The sequence below is a fragment of the Chlorocebus sabaeus genome, chromosome 24 (genome assembly GCF_047675955.1).
Source record: "Chlorocebus sabaeus isolate Y175 chromosome 24, mChlSab1.0.hap1, whole genome shotgun sequence".
Lineage (NCBI taxonomy): Eukaryota > Metazoa > Chordata > Mammalia > Primates > Cercopithecidae > Chlorocebus > Chlorocebus sabaeus.
Window position 1 is genome coordinate 10,685,733 of NC_132927.1, and position 8,255 is coordinate 10,693,987.

Consider the following 8,255-nt stretch of genomic DNA (forward strand, 5'->3'; position numbering starts at 1 on the left):
CCAGATGCGGGATATAATCTCCTGGTGTGACGTTTGCTGAGACCCTTGATAAAGGACAGTGTTAGGGTGGGAGTAACCCAATTTTCCAGGTGCTGTGTATCACGGTTTCCCTTGGCTAGGAAAGGGAATTCCCTTCCCCCTTGCACTTTCTGGGTAAGGTGAAGGCTCACCCTGCTTCGGTTGCTCTGTGTGCTGCATTCACTGTCCTGCCCCCACTGTCCAACAAGCCCCAGTGAGATGAACCCGGTACCTCAGTTGGAAATGCAGAAATCACCCGTCTCCTGTGTCACTCACGCTGGGAGCTGGAGGCTGGATCTGTTCCTATTCGGCCATCTTGGAACTGCCTCTCATCGCTCCTTTAATGAACAAAAGGTTTTAGCTTAGTTATCTTCCTATTTGTCAAGTTTTTCTGATTTTGACTTTTCAAAATATGCTGTCATATACAAGAAACTCTTGGATATAAAATTCCATGAATATTTCTCTTTTCTTGCACTCATAACTTCGGTGGATGTCATCAATTAATCTCTGGGTTATAGCATGTTTTCTTGAAAGTGTTCTGTAGTCTATTTTGGGCATTGAGAATTTCATCAAACTTCAGTGAATATTTCTACAAATTGAAGGCATAGTCCCTTTTGATGCTTTATTATTTGCATATATTGCTTCCACAAGACCATTTCATGCAAAGACTTGTCTTGTCCTCACAGCCAGATCATTACAACGTGATATAGAATCAATTGGTCAAAAATGGGAAGGTTATCTCTGGAATGTCAATTTGACTCCATTGATCTCTCCATTTTAATTAAGACACAATATGCTGTGTTAATTACATAACATCGCTACACATTCTCAAATCAGAAAATGTAGTTCCAACTTCTTGTAGTTCAATCGTGGAAAGAATGATCTTATCTCCCAGATGCACATGCTTGGAAGTACTTCTCAACACACACACACACACACAGTCACATCCAGACACAAAGATACAAATACACACACAGACACAAACTGTTTAATATGTACACAATTGTTAACTGGCATTGTTTTACATGAAATAAGGCAAATGTGTAGCCACTGTCCTAACCCAGTTCCACTCCTATCATATTTGCCCATAACACTGATTAGTAAATCTGATTCAACTGTTCTATAATCACAATTTAAGCTGTGTCCATTAAATTCCCAGAGGAATACAAAAGAATACAACCTAAGACACAAAACTTAATTGACTGCTGATATTTCATTGGGAAATTGGGTAATTGATGGGTAAATGTAGTGGAACTAGTGGGTGGGCATTAGTTATATAAGGGGTGAAGCAGCAAGATACTTCATTATTAAAAGGTGTTTGAAAGAAATTGAAACACAGGAGTGTGTGTATTCAGCTGAACTAAAATTAGAAAACCCAGAAATAAATCTCACTTGGGGTGTTAAAAAATGGCATTAGGGGAGATTCTGGGTCAATCGTCCAACTGTGCAAACTGGATCTTGGAAGCAGGATCCCTTTCCTGCAATGAGCCTTGTTTATTGGTGGTGGTGTTTCAGTGGAAACGATTTTGGAGAATGGCCCCTTCCTTTTGTGTATCTGCTGATTAGATTTCATGGCTGATTAGATTTCATGGGAAATCTGGGGTTTTAAACTCTATTTAAATGTTAACGTAATTCATTCAAATGACAAAAAATCAACAGGTTCTTTGATGTGGAATCATCACAGATCCCTTTCTTCTTAGGTACAGTTATTAAAGTTGACAATTAGTGAAACAATTATGGAGAATGGCCCCTTCCTTTAGTGTATTTGCTGATTAGATTTAATGGTACATTTATCATTAGGTATAGTGATCAAAGTTGACCTACCCAAGAGTAGAGATGTCCAGGACAGAACTCAGGACTCTGTAGAATCACAGAATCTTGGATGCAACACTGTTCAAGCACATAAATATGCTCATTCAGAGTGTTTCGGTGTGACGTGTGTGTGAATTGCAGTGTAATGAGCATGACACGCAGACAGGTTATCAAGTGGACTCACCTCAATATCAGTTATGGGCATTACAGAACACTGATGCCAAGCTCCCGGATCCAGAGGAAAGAAACTCCAGCATCCTGTGTAAAGCCACGGCATCTGGATTTCTCATGCTTCTGGGGATCATGCCCCTGAAAATAGTGACTCCTTCCTCCTTGTGGAGCATCTTTCTCAGCAGCGCTCATTTCTTCTTCCAGGACTCTGTCCAACAGAAAGGGGAAGCCTTCTGATAGAGCACACCTGACCCATGAAAAGAAAAGGGAAAGAAAGGAGGCCAAAGGTCACACTCTCCTCATTCCACCAGCCTCCCTAAAATCATCCTGATTTCATGGGCCCTGAGACCGGGGATGCTTCTGTACACCTCGAGGCCTTGGCGCCTGGCCTAAATTCTATTCTCTTTCTCATTATCTGAAAAATTTTAAGAAAATCCCTAGAGTCAGGATCTTTATTCCTAGTAAGCCAAAAGTCCCAAAGAAACACCCAAATTCTGTCCCTCTTAGTTTGGGAAACAAGTCTACCTTCATCAGCATGACATTTTCCACCAAATGTGGTAACTGCAAGTCCACCACACAATGCTTAACTGGAATTGGAAGCAACATCTCAGACGATGAAAAATACATGCAAGAATCCCTAAGACAAATGGTTTATTTTTCCCTTTCTTACTAAAACAACTGCCAGTATTAACAATGGTATGCAAATCTCTTTTAGATGCCCTGCTTTTAAATCTCTATGTTTCTTCCTGAGACAGGGACTCACTCCCATCACCCAGGCATTTACAGTGTTTAATTCTGGTTATATGCTACTCTCAAATTTACAACTATTTATTTCATCTCTCTCAAATGTTGATCCATTATCACATACGTATTAAAATATTATCTCCCATGCTGCGTGATATGTTATTTTTATATTCATCCTGTCTTAAATGAACCAAAGGTTTTAGTTGGATTAGATTGTGATTAGTTAAGTTTTCTGATTTCATGATTTCTTAAATTGTGGTCATATGACCTCAATCACTGGAAATAGAATGTCATGAGTATTTCTCTTTACTTGCAATCATAAATACAGGGAATGTCATCAATTGGTATGTCGGTGATTGCATGATTTCCTGAAAGTCTTTCACAGTCTAATTTGGGCACTGAGTATTTCGTCTAAGTTCAGTGCATGTTTCCAACACTTGATGCTTTATGATTTGGGTATATAGCTTCCACAAGAGCATTTCCTGCAAAGACATGTCTTGGTTCCCACTGGTAAGTCATTTCACTCGAACACAGAATCAATAGGCTGAACATGGAAAGGTTATCGCTAGAATACTTATTAGACTGCATAGATCTCTTCTTTAATATTAAGGAAACAAATACACTGTGTTATTAACTGTACTTCATTGATGATTCTCAAGTCAGAAAGTACAGGTCTGACTTCCTGTCCTTCAATGCCTGAAAGAATGATCGTATCAGCCCAAAGCTCATAGTTAGAAACACATTGCAGCTTAAACACACACACACCCAGACATATAAACAAACACAAAGAAACACTCACATGGGCATAATTCCGCATGCCCACAAGCTCACGCAAGCAAACACATACACACAAACACACGCATTGTTTCGTGAGGACAGAATTATTCCCTAGCACTGTTTTAAGTAAACTAACGGATTCCCCAGGAGTTTTAAGTGAACTCCCTGGGGAATAAAAGGGGACACACCCTATGACTCATTCTTTAACTGAGTGCTGATATTGGATTGGTGGACCGCGTACCTGATGGGTGGGTGGGGTGTTCGCGGTAGGCGGGGGTTAGTTATATAGGGGCTGATGCAGTCAAATGGCGCGTCATTTGAAGACTCTTTCGGAAGAGATAGCGTCTTTCTGCAAGGTGCGGTCCCAGCAGAAAAAGTTTGTGATCCTTGCTCCTGGCGACATGGAGACCGATTCACTCCACTTGGGAGGTGAGTGGCAGTTCAACCACTTTTCAAAACTCACATCTTCTCGGCCAGATGCAGCTTTTGCTGAAATCCAGCGGACTTCTCTACCTGAGAAGTCACCACTGTCATCTGAGACCCATGTCAACCTCTGTGATGGTTTGGCTCCTGTGGCAAGACAGCCTGCCCCCGGAAAGAAGCTTCCTCTCAGTAGCAGGAGACCTGCTGCGGTGGGGGCTGGGCTCCAGAATATGGGAAATACTTGCTACGTGAATGCTTCCCTGCAGTGCCTGACATACACACCACCCCATGCCAACTACATGCTGTCCCGGGAGCACTCTTAACTTTGTCATCGTCACAAGTGCTGCATGCTGTGTACGATGGAAGCTCACATCACATGGGCCCTCCACTGTCCTGGCCACATCATCCAGCCCTCACAGGCATTGGCTACTGGCTTCCATCAAGGCAAACAGGAAGATGCCCATGAATTTCTGATGTTCATTGTGGATGCCATGAAAAAGGCACGTCTTCCCGGGCACAAGCAAGTAGATCATGACTCTGAGGACACCACCCTCATCCACCAGATATTTGGAGGCTGCTGGAGATCTCAAATCAAGTGTCTCCACTGCCAGGGTGTTTCAGACACCTTTGGCTCTTACCTGGACATCGCCCTGGATATACAAGCAGCTCAGAGTGTGAAGCAAGCTTTGGAACAGGTGGTGAAGCCCGAAGAACTCAATGGAGAGAATGCCTATCATTGTGGTCTTTGTCTCCAGAAGGCGCCTGCCTACAAGACATTCACCCTACACACTTCTGCCAAGGTCCTCATCCTTGTATTGAAGAGATTCTCCAATGTCACAGGCAACAAAGTTGCCAAGAATGTGCAATACCCTGAGTGCCTTGACATGCAGCCATACATGTCTCAGCAGAACACAGGACCTCTTGTCTATGTCCTCTATGCTGTGCTGGTCCACGCTGGGTGGTGTTGTCACAACGGACATTACCTCTCTTATGTCAAAGCTCCAGGAAGCCAGTGGAATAAAATGGATGACGCCGAGGTCACTGCCTGTAGCATCGCTTCTGTCCTGAGTCAACAGGCCTATGTCCTCTTTTACATCCAGAAGAGTGAACTGGAAAGATGCAGTGAGAGTGTGTCAATAGGCAGGGAACCAGGAGCCCTTGGCGCTGAACACAAAGACAGGCGAGCAACGCAAGGAGAGCTCCAGAGAGAACCCTGCCTCCAGGTACCTGACTTGGAGGAGCACTTGGTGGAAAGAGCCACTCAGGAAAGCACCTTAGACCACTGGAAGTTCCTCCAAGAGCAAAACAAAACCAAGCCTGACTTCAACATCAGAAAAGTCTAATGTACCCTGCCTCCCAACGTGCTTGTGATTCATCCATCAAAATACAAGAGTGGGATGAACAACCATCATCCTGAACAGCAAAGCTCCCTGCTGAACCTCTCTTCAAGGAACCTGACACCTCAGGAGTCCATGAACACTGACACACTCACTTCTCTGCAAGGGAGGACCAGGAGATCCAAAGGGAGGAACAAACACAGCAAGAGGGCTCTGTTTGTGTGCCAGTGATCTCAGGAAAAGTCTCCACCCAAACGCAGGAGTGCATGCGCACACACACTGACACACACACACATACACGTACACACACACACACCCACGAGGGGGTTCATGCGCGCACACACACACACCATCACATCACATACACAGTCAATCCGACATAAAGTAATGAGGAGCCCAGGTTTCTGTCTACACAAGAGGGACAACTGGATAGTGATGGCTGCGTTTCAGGATGAGCCCAGACATAGGAAACATCGAGTTTTGCAGTCGTGAGTCTTCTGAACCTGTGGAGGCAGTGTCTGTGTGTTTGTGTTCATGGTAGATGACATTCAGTGTGAATTTCTGAATAGGACATATTGCAGTGTAGGGTTGCGCGTGAGGTTATTGCAGGGGACGGGGTTGACTATTTTCTCTTGGGGTGTGTTTCATTCGTCAGTTGTTGGTGAGCACCAGAAGTTGAAATTTTGCGAACGTGGGACTTCTGTGGATCCTTCTCGCTACCTTGAGTAGTGGAAACTGGGACGCATTTGAAGAGAGGAAGGATGTTCTTCTTTTGAACCTGCCTCGCCGTTTTTACATTGCTTGTTGAATGGACCTCAGGCGCCCTAGGACTTGTGCCCCTGGTGGAACCCACAGAATGCTGGAGACAGACAGACAGACACACTTGCCTATTGAATGCTGTCCATTTCCAATGAATTGAAGCAGAAAATCATCCCACTGGTATGTGAGTCATTTGGAAGTAAATCGTATGATAATCAAGGAAATCAAACACAGGAGCGTGTGTGTATTCAACTAAAATAAAAGCAGTAAGCACTGAAATAAAACTCATTTGATGTGTATCAAAATGGCATTTGGGAGATTCCAGGTCAATCGTCCAGCTGCGAAAGGTGCATCTCCGAAGCATAGTCCCTGACCTGCAATGAGACTTGTTCATCCGAGGTGGTGTTGCAGTGGAAATGATTGTGGGAAATGGCCCCTTCCTTTTGTGTATTCGCCAATTGGATTTCAGGCTCCATTTCTCGTTCGGTACAGTGATCCAAGTTGACCAACCAGAGAGTAAAGATGTCCAGGGCATAACTCAGGGCTCCATACAACCACAGAATCTTGGGTGCAACCCTGCTCAAGCACACTAATGTGCGTATTAACAGTGTCTCTGTGTGACGTGTGTGTAAACTACAGTGTGATGAGCATGACTGGCAGACAGGTGATCCATTGGGCTCACCTGAAAATCAGTTATGAGCATGAAAGAACACCGATGCCCAGGTCCCGGCTTCAGACGTAACACCCTCCAGCGTCTTGTGTGAAGCCACAGCATCTGGACTGCTCATGCTTCTGGGGATCATTCTCCTGAAAATCGTGGCTCCTTTCTCCCTGTGGAGCAACTCTCTAAGCAGCGCTTCTTTCCTCCCCCAGGACTCTTTTCATCGAGCACGGGAAGCCTTCTGATTGAACACACCTGGCCCATGAAAGACAATGGAAAGAAACGGGGCCAAAGGTCACAGTCCTCTCATTCCACCATCCTCCCTAAAATCATCCTGATTTCATGGGCCCTGAGGCCAGCATGTTTCTTTACACCTCGAGGCCTTGGAGCCGGGCCTAAATTCTGCCCCGTTTCTCACTCTCTAAGACATTTGGACAAAATCCCTGGAGCCAGGATCTTCATTCCTGGTAAGCCAAAGGACCTGAAGACACACCCAAATTCTGCCCCTCCTAGTTTGGGGAGCATGTCTACGTTCATCAGCTTTACATTTTGCACCAAATGTGGGAACTACCAGTCCATCACACAATGCCTAACTGGAAACGGAGGCAACATCCCAGATCCTGAGCAATCCATGCAAGAATCCATGAGATAAATGCCTTCTTTTCGCCTTTTCCTACTGAAACACGGGCCAGTAGTAACAATGGTGTACAAACTTCTGTTTCACTCCCTGCTTTTAAATCTCTCTGTTTCTTTCTTCTTGAGACAGGGCGCTCCACTCCCATCACCCAGGCTTTTCCAGTGTTTAATTCTGGTTGTTTGCTTTTGTCAAATTTACAACTTTTTATTGCATCTCTCTCAAATGTTGATCCATTATCACATACATATGAAAATGTCATCTCCCATGCTGTGTGATATGTGGTTTTTGTTTTCATCCTTTGTTAAAGGAATCGAAGGTTTTAGCTGGCATACCTTCCGATTACTCAAGTTTCTTGATTTCATGATTTCTTAAACTGCCATCGTATGTCCCCAACCACCGGAAATAGAATGTCACGAGTATTTGTCTCTTCTTGCAATCATAAATTCGGGGAATGTCATCAATCAGCCTCTCAGTGACTGCATGATTACCCGAAAGTCTTTCACCGTCTAAATTGTGCGTTGAGTATTTCGTCTAACTTCAGTGCATGTTTCCAACACTCGATGCTTTATGATTTGGGTATCTAGCTCCCAGCAGACCACTTCCTGCAAAGACTTATCTTGTTCCCCACTGGCAAGTCATTTCACTCGGATATAGAATCAAGAGGCTGAACATGAAAAGGTTATCACTGGAATGTCTATTGGATTTGCCGGATCCCTACACACACACACGCACACAAGTGTACAGTCATTCCTACATAACATAATGTGGTCCTCAGGTTTTTGTCTATGTAAAAGGGACAACTGGTTAGTGATGGCCGCATTTCAAGATGATCCCATATCTAATATATTCTTGTGGAGTTGTGAGTATTCTGATCATGTGAAGGGACTGTCTCTGTGCATGTGTTTTCACAGTAGAT

General features: G+C 44.2%; 1 pseudogene; it reads left to right on the forward strand.

Moving 5' to 3' along the window:
• The first annotated feature begins 3,347 nt into the window (after positions 1-3,347).
• LOC140710080 (ubiquitin carboxyl-terminal hydrolase 17-like protein 6) lies at positions 3,348-5,623 on the forward strand (annotated as a pseudogene).
• Positions 5,624-8,255: the final 2,632 nt, after the last annotated feature.